This window comes from Eriocheir sinensis, chromosome 43 (genome assembly GCF_024679095.1).
Source record: "Eriocheir sinensis breed Jianghai 21 chromosome 43, ASM2467909v1, whole genome shotgun sequence".
In the NCBI taxonomy this organism is placed as follows: Eukaryota; Metazoa; Arthropoda; class Malacostraca; order Decapoda; family Varunidae; genus Eriocheir; species Eriocheir sinensis.
The window spans coordinates 15,213,483-15,227,550 of NC_066551.1; positions in this window are offsets into that span (position 1 = coordinate 15,213,483).

The window sequence follows — 14,068 nt, forward strand, 5'->3', positions numbered from 1 at the left end:
AAAACAAATAAAATAACTAAAATTTGTAAAATATATACAAAAATACACAAAAATAATTTAAATTTGTTTGAAAATAGATATGCAAAATACACATAAAGTTAGGCATATTTGTATTGAAATACATATACAAAACTCACATAAAATAATGTAAATTTGTATAAAAATATATATACAAATACACATAAAATAACGTAAATTTGGAATATATATATATATATATATATATATATATATATATATATATATATATATATATATATATATATATATATATATATATATATATATATATATATATATATATATATATATATATATATATATATATATATATATATATATATATATATATATATATATATATATATATACATTAAATATTTTAAATATGTATAAAAATATATTATATTATATATATTTTTATTGACATTTGCGTTATTTATGAGTATTTTGTATATGTTTTCTCATAGAAATTTACATTATTTTATTGGTATTTTGTCTATTTATTTTGATACGAATTACATGATTGTTTGTGTATTTTGTACATTTTTTTATACGTATTTACATTATTTAATGTGTATTTTGTTTATATATTTTTTTACAAATTTACGTTATTATATGTGTATTTTTATAAGTATTTTGAAAAAAATTTACTTTATTTTATGTATTTTGTATATATATTTCAATTCAAATTTAGCTTATTTTATGTGTATTTTGTATATCTATTTTAATACAAATTTAATTACTTTTATGTATTTTTGTACATAGTTTTATATAAATTTACGTTATTTTATGTGTATTTTGTATATTTATATTTATACAAACACACATTCTTTTATTAGTATTTTGTTTATTTATTTTGATACGAGTTTACATTATTTTATGTGTATTTTGTATACATTTTTTTATACGTATTTACTTAATTATATGTGTATTTTGTATATATATTTTTATAGAAATCTACGTTATTTTAGGTGTATTCCTTTATATATTTTGAAACAAATTTACATTGTTTTATATGTATTTTGCGTATCTATTTCAATACAAATTTACCTTATTGTATGTGCATTTTGTATACTTATTTTAATACAAAATCAGATATTTTATGTGTTTTCGTATATATATTTTTATAAAAAATGCGTTATTTTATGGGTATTTTGCATCTTAATTTTCATACAAATTTACATTATTTTATTAATATTTACATTATTCTATTTGTGTTTTGTAAATATGTATAAAAAATATATATACAAAACACAAATAGAATAATGTAAAATCGTATCATAATAAATACATAGAATGTAAATAAAATAATGTAAATTTGTATGAAAATAAAGATGCAAAATACCCATAAAATAACGCATTTTTTATAAATATACAAAATACACATGAAAGGATGTAAATACGTATAAATATATATATACCCAAAATACACATTAAATAATGTAAATTCCTGTCAAAATAAATAAACAAAATATCAATAAAAGAATGTGTATTTGTATGAAAATATATATACAAAATACACATAAGATAACATAAATTTGTATAAAACTATATACAAAAATACACAAAAAATAATTTATATTTGTATGAAAATAAATATACAAAATACACATAAAATTAGGTAAATTTGTATTGAAATACATATACAAAATACACATAAAATAATGTAAATTTGAATGAAAATACATAAACAAATACATTTAAAATAACGTAAATTTGAATAAAAAAATATATACAAAACACAAATAGAATAATGTAAAATCGTATCAAAATAAATACACAGAATATTAATAAAATAATGTAAATTTGTATGAAAATAAAGATGCAAAATACCCATAAAATAACGCATTTTTTTTATAAAAATATATTTATACAAAAATACACATAAAAAAATTTATATGTATTAAAATAAATATACAAAATACACATACAATAAGGTAAATCTGTATTGAAATAGATATGCAAAATACACATCAATAATGTAAATTTGTATCAAAATATATATACGAATACTCATAAAATAGAGTAAATTTCTATGAAAATAAAATAATGTAAGTTTGTACGAAAATAAAGATGCAAAATTCCCATAAAATAGCGCATTTCATATAAAAATATATATACCAAAATACACATAAAATATTTAAATTTGTATTGAAATAAATATACAAAATGCACATACAATAAGGTAAATTTATATTGAATTTTCATTTTTTTAGGTGTATTTGATATATATATTTTTATACTTATTTACATAATTTTATATGTATTTTCAATATGTATATGTATAGAAAATACACATGAAATAATCTAAATTCGTATCGAAAAAAATGAACAAAATACCGATAAAATAATGTAATTTTGAATGAAAATATATATAGAAAATACACATAAAAGAACGTATATACAAATAAATATATACACATAAAATAATTTGAATTTGAATGAAAATAGATATAAAAATAAACATAAAATAAGGCAAATTTGTAATGAAATATATATACAAAATACACATAAAATAATGAAGATTTGTTTCAAAATATATATACGAATACACTTAAAATAACGTAGATTTCTATAGAAATATATATACAAAATACACATGAAATGATGTAAATACGTATAAAAATATATATACAAAATACACATTAAATAATGTAAATTCGTGACAAAATAAATAAGGAGAATATCAATAAGAGAATGTAAATACATGTATATAATACACATAAAATAACGTAAATTTGTATAAAACTATATATAAAAATACACAAAAATAAATTAAATTTGTATGAAAATAAATATACAAAAAACACATAAAATTAGGTAAATTTGTATTGAAATACATATACAAAATACACATAAAATAATGTAAATTTGAATGAAAATATATAAACAAATACACTTAAATTAACGTAAATTTGTATAAAATATATATACAAAATACTCATTAAATAATGTAAATATGTATAAAAAATATATATACAAAACACAAATAGAATAATGTAAAATCGTATAAAAAAAACACAGAATGTTAATAAAATAATGTAAATTTGTATGAAAATAAAGATGCAAAATACCCATAAAATAACGCTTTTTTTTTAATATATTTACAAAAATACACAAAAAATTAATTTTTATTAAAATAAATATACAAAATATACATATAATAAGGTAAATCTGTATTGAAATAGATATGCAAAATACATATAAAACAATGTAAATTTGTTTCAAAATATATATACGAATACACATAAAATAACGTAAATTTCTATAAAAATATATATACAAATAAATAAATGAATAAATGAAGTAAATACGTATAAAAAAATGTATACAAATTACACATAAAATAATGTAAATTCGTATCAAAATAAATAAACAAAATACCAAAAAAAGAATGTGTATTTGTATAAATATAAATATACAAAATACACATAAAATAACGTAAATTTGTATAAAACTATATACATAATACAAAGAAGTAATTAAATTCGTATGAAAATAGATATACAAAATACAGATAAAATAAGCTAAATTTGAATTGAAATATATATACAAAATACATGAAATAAAGTAAATTTGTATCAAAATATTTATACAAATACACATTTAATAAATTTGTTTCAAAATATATATACGAATACACATAAAATAACGTAGATTTGTATAAAAATATATACAAAATACACATATAAATGAAGTAAATACGTATAAAAAAATGTATACAAATTACACATAAAATAATGTAAATTCGTATCAAAATAAATAAACAAAATACCAAAAAAAGAATATGTATTTGTATAAATATAAATATACAAAATACACATAAAATAACGTAAATTTGTATAAAACTATATACAAAAATACACAATAGTAATTAAATTTGTATGAAAATAGATATACAAAATACACACAAAATAAGCTAAATTTGAATTGAAATATATATATACAAAATACATAAAATAAAGTAAATTTGTATCAAAATATTTATACAAATACACATATAATAAGGTAAATTTGTATGAAAATATATAAACAAAATACACATTAAATAATGTAAATACGTATAAAAATATGCACAAAATACACATATAATCATGTAATTCGTATCAAAATAAATAAACAAAATACCAATGAAATAATATAAATTTGTATGAAAAAACATATACAAATACAGAAATAATCAAGTCATTCCTATCAAAATAAATAAACAAAAAACTAATTAAATAAAGTAAATTTGTATGAGAAAACATATACAAAATACACATAAAATATCGTTTTAAGTTTCTATAAAAATATATGTACAAAAATGCACATAAAATTAGTTTGCATAAAAAAATATATACAAAACACACATTAGATAATGTAAATGAGTATAAAAATATGTATACAAAATACCTATGAAATAATCTTAATTCGTATCGAGTTAAATTAAGAAAATAACAATAAAATAATGTAATTTTGGATGAAAATATATATAGAAAACACACATAAAATAACCTAAATACAAATACAAATATACACATTAAATAATTTAAAATTGAATGAAATAAATATACAAAATAAACATAAAATAAGGTAAATTTGTAATAAAATATATGTAAGAATACACATAAAATAATATAAATTTGTATGAAAATATATATACAAATACACATAAAATAACATGAATTTGTATAAAATGTTTCAAAATATATACGAATACACACAATAAAATAACGTAAATTTTTATGAAAATGTATATATATAATACACATAAAATAGTTTAAATACGTAGAAAAATATATATACAAAATACACATAAAATAATGTAAATTCGTAAAAAATTAAATACTCAAAATTCCAATAAAAGAATGTATATTTGTAGGAAAATATATATACAAAAAACAAATAAAATAACTAAAATTTGTATAAAAATATATACAAATATACACAAAATAATTTAAATTTGTTTGAAAATAGATATGCAAAATACACATAAAGTTAGGCAAATTTGTATTGAAATACATATACAAAACTCACATAAAATAATGTAAATTTGTATGAAAATATATAAACAAATACATATAAAATCACGTAAATTTGGATAAAATATATATATACAAAATATACATTAAATATTTTAAATATGTATAAAAATATATTATATTATATATATTTTTATTGATATTTGCGTTATTTTGTATATGTTTTCTCATAGAAATTTACATTATTTTATTGGTATTTTGTCTATTAATTTTGATACGAATTACATGATTATTTGTGTATTTTGTACATTTTTTTTATACGTATTTACATTATTTAATGTGTATTTTGTTTATATATTTTTATACAAATTTAAGTTATTATATGTGTATTTGTATAGGTATTTTGATACAAATTTACATTATTTTATGTATTTTATATATATATATATATATATTTCAATTCAAATTTAGCTTATTTTATGTGTATTTTGTATATCTATTTATTTTAATACAAAATCAAATATTTTATGTTTTTTCGTATTTATATTTTTATAAAAAAATGCGTTCTTTTATGGGTATTTTGCATCTTAATTTTCATACATATTTACATTATTTTATTAATATTTTCTGTATTTATTTTGATACGATTTTACATTATTTTATTTGTGTTTTGTATATATTTGATATACATATTTACATTATTTAATGTTTTTTTTGTATATATATTTGATACAAATTTACGTTCTTTTAAGTCTATATGTTTATATATTTTCATTCAAATTTACATTATTTTATGTGTATTTTGTATATGTATTTCAATACAAATTTACCTATTTTTTATATATTTTTTGTATATTTGTTTTCATACAAGTTTAAATTATTTTGTGTATTTTTGTATATAGTTTTATACAAATTTAGGTTATTTTATGTGTATTTTGTATATCTATTTTCATACAAATACACATTCTTTTCATGATATTTTGTTTATTTATTTTGACACGAATTAACATTATTTAATGTGTATTTTGTATATATATTTTTATACGTATTTACATTATTTCAAGTGTATTTTGTATATATATTTCTATAGAAATCTGCGTTATTTTATGTGTATTCGTATATATATTTTGAAACAAATTTACATTATTTTATGTGTATTTGCATATTTTTTTAAATACAAATTTACCTTATTGTATGTGCATTTTGTATATTAATTTTAATACAAATTTGATTAATCTATGTGTATTTTTGTATATGTATTTTATAAAAATATGCTTTATTTTATGGGTATTTTGCATCTTTATTTTCATACAAATTTACATTATTTTATTGATATTCTGTGTATTTATTTTGATATGATTTTACATTATTCTATGTGTATTTTGTATATATATTTTATATAAAATGTATTTGTTTTCATTTCATACAAATCTACATTATTTTATGTGTTTTTTGTACATGTATTTAAATACAAATTTAACTAGTTATATGTGTATTTTGTATATCTATTTTGTATGTATATTTTCATAGAAATTTACTCTATTTTATGAGTATTCGTATATATATTTTGATACAAATTTACATTATTGATGTGTATTTTGCATATCTATTTCAATACAAATTTACTTTATTGTACGTGCATTTTGTATATTTATTTTAATACAAACTTAACTATTTTATATGTATTTTTGTATATATATTTTATGCAAATATGCGTTATTATATGGATATTTTGCATCTTTATTTTCATACAAATTTACATTATTTTATTGATATTCTCTTTATTTATTTTGATACGATTTAACATTATTCTATGTGTATTTTGTATATTTTTTTTATACATATTTACATTATTTAATGTTCATTTTGTATATATATTTTATCCAAATTTATATTATTTTATGTGTATTTGTTTATATATTTTCATACAAATTTACATTATTTTATGTGTTTTTTGTATATATATTTTTCTACATATTTAAATTATTTTGTGTAATTTGTATCTACATTTTCATAAAAAAATTACGTTATTTTATTGTGTGTATAAGTATATATTTTGATACAAATTTTATACAAATTCATGTTATTTAATGTGTATTTGCATATATATTTTCATACAAATTTATATTATTTTATGTGTATTTTTTCATATATTTCATTACAAATTTACCTTATTTTATGTTTATTTTGTATATTTATTTCATTCAATTTTAAATTATTTTATGTGTATACTTGTATTTGTATTTAGGTTATTTTATGTGTATTTTGTATATATATTTTCATCCAAAATTACATTATTTTATTGGTATTTCTTAATTTAATTCGATACTAATTTAGATTATTTCATAGGTATTTTGTATACATATTTTTATACTCATTTACATTATCTAAAGTGTGTTTTGTATATATATTTTTATGCAAATTTATTTTATGTTCATTTTTGTACATATATTTTTATAGAAATTTGCGTTATTTTATGTATATAGTTTTATATAAATCTACGTTATTCTATGTGCATTTTGTATATTTATATTTATACAAATACACATTCTTTTATTGGTATATTGTTTATTTACATTTATACGAATTTACATTATTTTATGTGTATTTTGTATACATTTTTTTATACGTATTTACTTAATATTATGTGTATTTTGTATATGTATTTTATAGAAATCTACGTTATTTTATGTGTATTCGTATATATATTTTGAAACAAATTTACATTATTTTATATGTTTTTTGCATATCTATTTCAATACAAATTTACCTTATTGTATGTGCATTTTGTATATTTATTTTAATACAAGTTCAAATATTTTATGTGTATTTTGGTATCAATAATTTTATAAAAAAGTGCGTTATTTTATAGGTATTTTGCATCTTAATTTTCATTTTATATGTACTTTGTATATATATTTTTATACGCTCTTACATTATTTAATATTTATTTTGAATATATATTTTATACAAATTCATGGTATTTTATGTGCATTTGTATATATATTTTCATATAAATTTACATTATTGTATGTGTACATATATTTTATTACAAATCTACCTTATTTTATGTTTATTTTGTATGTGTATTTTGTATATTTATATTTATCCAAATACACATTCTTTTATTGGTATTTTGTTTATCTATTTTAATTCGAATTTACATTATTTTATGTGTATTTTGAATAAATTTTTTTATACGTATTTACTTAATTTTATGATTATTTTTTATATATATTTTATAGAAATCTACGTTTTTTTTTTGTATTCGTATATATATTTTGAAACAAATTTACATTGTTTTATATGTATTTTTGCATATCTCTTTCAATACAAATTTATCTTATTGTATATGCATTTTGTATATTTATTTCAATACAAATTTAAAATTTTTATGTGTATTTTGGTATATTTATATTTATAAGAAATGCGCTATTTTATGGGAATTTTGCATCTTTATTTTCATACAAATTTACATTATTTTATTAATATTCTGTGTATTTATTTTGATACGATTTTACATTATTCTATTTGTTTTTTGTATATACTTTTTTATACATATTTACATTATTTAATGTGTATCTTGCATATATATTTTATACAAATTTATTATCTATTATCTATTTTCATACAAATACACATTCTTTTCATGATATTTTGTTTATTTATTTTGACACGAATTTACATTATTTGATATGTATTTTGTATATATATTTTTATACGTATTTACATAATTTCATATGTATTTTGTAAATATATTTAATAGATATTCAAAATACACATAAAATAACCTAAATTTGTATCAAACTATATACAAAAATACACAAAAATATTTTAAATTTGTATGAAAATAAATATACAAAATACACATAAATTAGGTAAATTTGTATGGAAATACATATACAAAATACACATAAAATAATGTAAATTTGAATGAAAATACATAAACAAATACACTTAAAATAACGTAAATTTGTATAAAAAAAATATATACAAAACACAAATAGAATAATGTAAAATCGTATCAAAATAAATACACAGAATATTAATAAAATAATGTAAATTTGTATGAAAATAAAGAGGCAAAATACCCATAAAATAACGCATTTTTTTATTTATAAAAATATATATACCAAAATACACATAAAAAAATTAGATTTGTATTAAAATAAATATATAAAAAACACATACAATAAGGTAAATTTGTATTGAAATAGATACGCAAAATACATATAAAGCAATGTAAATTTGTTTCAAAATATGTATACGAATACACATAAAATAACGTAGATTTCTATAAATATATATATACAAAATACACATAAAATGAAGTAAATACGTATAAAAAAATGTATACAAAATACACATAAAATAATGTAAATTCGTATCAAAATAAATAAACAAAATACCAATAAAAGAATGTGTATTTGTATAAATATAAATATACAAAATACACATAAATTTATATAAAACTATATACATAAATACACAGAAGTATTTAAATTTGTATGAAAATATATACAAAATACACACAAAATAAGCTAAATTTGAATTGAAATATATATACAAAATACATGAAATCAAGTAAATTTGTATCAAAATATTTATACAAATACACATATAATAACGTAAATTTGTATGAAAATATATAAACAAAATACACATTAAATAATGTAAATACGTATAAAAAAATGTGTACAAAATACACATATAATCATGTAATTCGTATCAAAATAAATAAACAAAATACCATTAAAATAATATAAATTTGTATGAGTAAACGTGTATATTGTATATTTTTTCAATACAAATTTACCTTATTATATACGCATTTTGTATATTAATTTTAATACAAATTTAATTATTCGATGTGTATTTTTGTATCTGTATTTTTATAAACATATGCTTTATTTTTTGGGTATTTTGCATCTTTATTTTCATACAAATATACATTATTTTATTGATATTCTGCTCATTCATTTTGATACGAATTGACATTATTCTATGTGTATTTTGTATATATTTTTCATACAAATTTACGTTATTTTATGTGTATTTGTTTATATATTTTGACACAAATTTACAATATTTTATGGCTATTTTGTATATACATTTCAAAAGAAATTTACCTAGTTTTATGTGTATTTTGTATATCTATTTTCATACAAACTCAAATTATTTCTATGTATTTTTGTATATATTTTAATACAAATTTTAGTTATGTTATGTGTATTTTGTAAATTTATTTTCATTCATATATATATATATATATATATATATATATATATATATATATATATATATATATATCTATATATATATATATATATATATATATATATATATATATATATATATATATATATATATATATATATATATATATATATATATATATATATATATTTTATATTGATACGAATTTATATTATTTTATATGTACTTTGTATATATATTTTTATACGCTTTTACATTATTTAATATTTATTTTGAATATATATTTTTATACAAATTCATGGTATTTTATGTGTATTTGTATATATATTTTCATATAAATTTACATTATTTTATGTGTATTTTGTACATATATTTTATTACAAATCTACCTTATTTTATGTTTATTTTGTATATGTATTTTGTATATTTATATTTATCCAAATACACATTCTTTTATTGGTATTTTGTTTATTTATTTTAAATCGAATTTACATTATTTTATGTGTATTTTGTATACATTTTTTATACGTATTTACTTAATTTTATGTGTATTTTGTATATATATTTTTATAGAAATCTACGTTTTTTTATTTGTATTCGTATATATATTTTGAACCAAATTTACATTGTTTTATATGTATTTTTGCATATCTCTTTGAATACAAATTTACCTTATTGTATGTGCATTTTGTATATTTATTTCAATACAAATTTAAATATTTTATGTGTATTTTGGTATATATATTTTTATAAGAAATGCGCTATTTTATAGAATTTTGCATCTTTATTTTCATACAAATTTACATTGTTTTATTAATATTCGGTGTATTTATTTTGATACGAATTTACATTATTCTATTTGTTTTTTGTATATACTTTTTTATACATATTTACATTATTTAATGAGTATCTTGCATATATATTTTATACAAATTTATTATCTATTATCTATTTCTATACAAATACACATTCTTTACATGATATTTTGTTTATTTATTTTGACACGAATTTACATTATTTGATATGTATTTTGTATATATATTTTTATACGTATTTAAAAAATTTCATATGTATTTTGTATATATATTTCTATAGAAATCTACTTTATTTTATGTGTATTCGTATATATATTTTGAAACAAATTTACATTGTTTTATATGTATTTTTGAATATCTCTTTTAATACAAATTTACCTTACTGTATATGCATTTTGTATATTTATTTCAATACAAATTTAAATATTTTATGTGTATTTTGGTATATTTATTTTTATAAAAAATGCGATAATTTTTGGGAATTTTGCATCTTTATTTTCATACAAATTTACATTATTTTATTGATATTCTGTGTATTTATTTTGATACGATTTTACATTATTCTATTTGTTTTTTTTTATATATTTTTTTTATACACATTTACATTCTTTAATGTGTATCTTGCATATATATTTTATACAAATTTACGTTATTTTAAGTGTATTTGTTTATATATTTTCATTCAAATTTACATTATTTGATGTGTATTTTGTATATGTATTTCAATACAAATTTACCTAGTTTTATGTGTATTTTGTACATTTTTTTTCAAACAAATTTAAATTATTTTTGTGTATTTTTGTATATAGTTTTATACAAATTTAGGTTATTTTATGTACGCATTTACATTATTTAGTGTGTGTTTTGTATAAATATTTTTTTGCAAATTTACTTTATTTTATGTGCATTTTTGTACATATATTTTTATAGAAATTTGCGTTATTTGTATATGTTTTCTCATACAAATTTACATTATTTTATTGCTATTTAGTTTATTTATTTTGATACGAATTACATGATTATATGTGTATTTTGTACATATTTTTTATACGTATTTACATTACTTAATGTGTATTTTGTTTATATATTTTTAAACAAATCTACGTTATTATATGTATTTGTATAAATATTTTGATACAGATTTACATTATTTTATGTATTTTGTATGTACATTACAAATCAAATTTAGCTCATTTTAGCTGTATTTTGTATATATATTTTCATACAAATTTAAATACTTCTGTGTATTTTTGTATATAGTTTTATACAAATTTACGATATTTTATGTGTATTTTGTATATTTATATTAATACAAATACACTTTCTTTTACTGGTATTTTGTTTATTTATTTTTTATACGTATTTACTTCATTTTATGTGTATTTATTTTTATAGAAATCTACGTTATTTTATGTGTATTTTACAAATACACATTCTTTTATTGGTATATTGTTTATTTACATTTATACGAATTTACATTATTTTATGTGTATTTTGTATATATTTTTTTATACGTATTTACTTAATATTATGTGTATTTTGTATATGTATTTTTATATAAATCTACGTTATTTTATGTGTATTCGTATATATATTTTGAAACAAATTTACATTATTTTATATGTATTTTGCATATCTATTTCAATACAAATTTACCATATTGTATGTGCATTTTGTATATTTATTTTAATACAAATTCAAATATTTTATGTGTATTTTGGTATCAATATTTTTATAAAAAGTGCGTTATTTTATAGGTATTTTGCATCTTAATTTTCATACAAACTTACATTATTTTATTAATATTCTGTGTATATATTTTGATACGATTTTACATTATTCTATTTGTGTTTTGTATATATTTTTTTACATATTTACATTATTTAATGTGTATTTTAATTATATATTTCATACAAATTTACGTTATTATATGTGTATTTGTTTATATATTTTCTTTCAAATTTACATTATTTTATATGTATTTTGTATATGTATTTCAATACAAATTAACCTAATTTTATGTGTATTTTGTATATTTCTTTTCATACAAATTTAAATTATTTTTGTGTATTTTTGTATATAGTTTTATACAAATTTAGGTTATTTTATGTACGCATTTACATTATTTAATGTGTGTTTTGTATATATATTTTTATCCAAAGTTACTTTATTTTACGTTCATTTTTGGACATATATTTTTATGGAAATTAGCGTTATTTTATATGTATTTGTATATGTTTTCTCATACAAATTTACATTATTTTATTGCTATTTTGTTTATTTAGTTTGATACGAATTACATGATTATATGTGTATTTTGTACATATTTTTTATACGTATTTACATTATTTAATGTGTATTTTGTTTATATATTTTTAAACAAATTTACGTTATTATATGTATTTTTATAAATATTTTGATACATATTTACATTATTTTATGTATTTTTTATATACATTTCAATTCAAATTTAGCTTATTTTATCTGTATCTTGTATATCTATTTTCATACGAATTTAATAACTTCTGTGTATTTTTGTATATAGTTTTATACAAATTTACGTTATTTTATGTGTATTTTGTATATTTATATTTATAGAAATACACATTCTTTTATTGGTATTTTGTTTATTTATTTTGATACGAATTTACATTATTTTATGTGTATTTTGTATACATTTTCTTATACGTATTTACTTCATTTTATGTGTATTTTGTATATATATTTTTATACAAATCTACGTTATTTTATGTGTATTCGTATATATATTTTGAAACAAATTTACATTGTTTTATATGTATTTTGCATATCTATTTCAATACAGATTTACCTTATTGTATGTGTATTTTGTATATTTATTTTAATACAAATACACATTCTTTTATTGATATTTTAATTATTTATTTTGACACGAATTTACATTATTTAATGTGTATTTTGTATATATATTTTTATACGTATTTACAACATTTCATGTGTATTTTGTATATATATTTCTATAGAAATCTACGTTATTTTATGTGTATTCGTATATATATTTTGAAACAAATCTACATTATTTTATGTGTA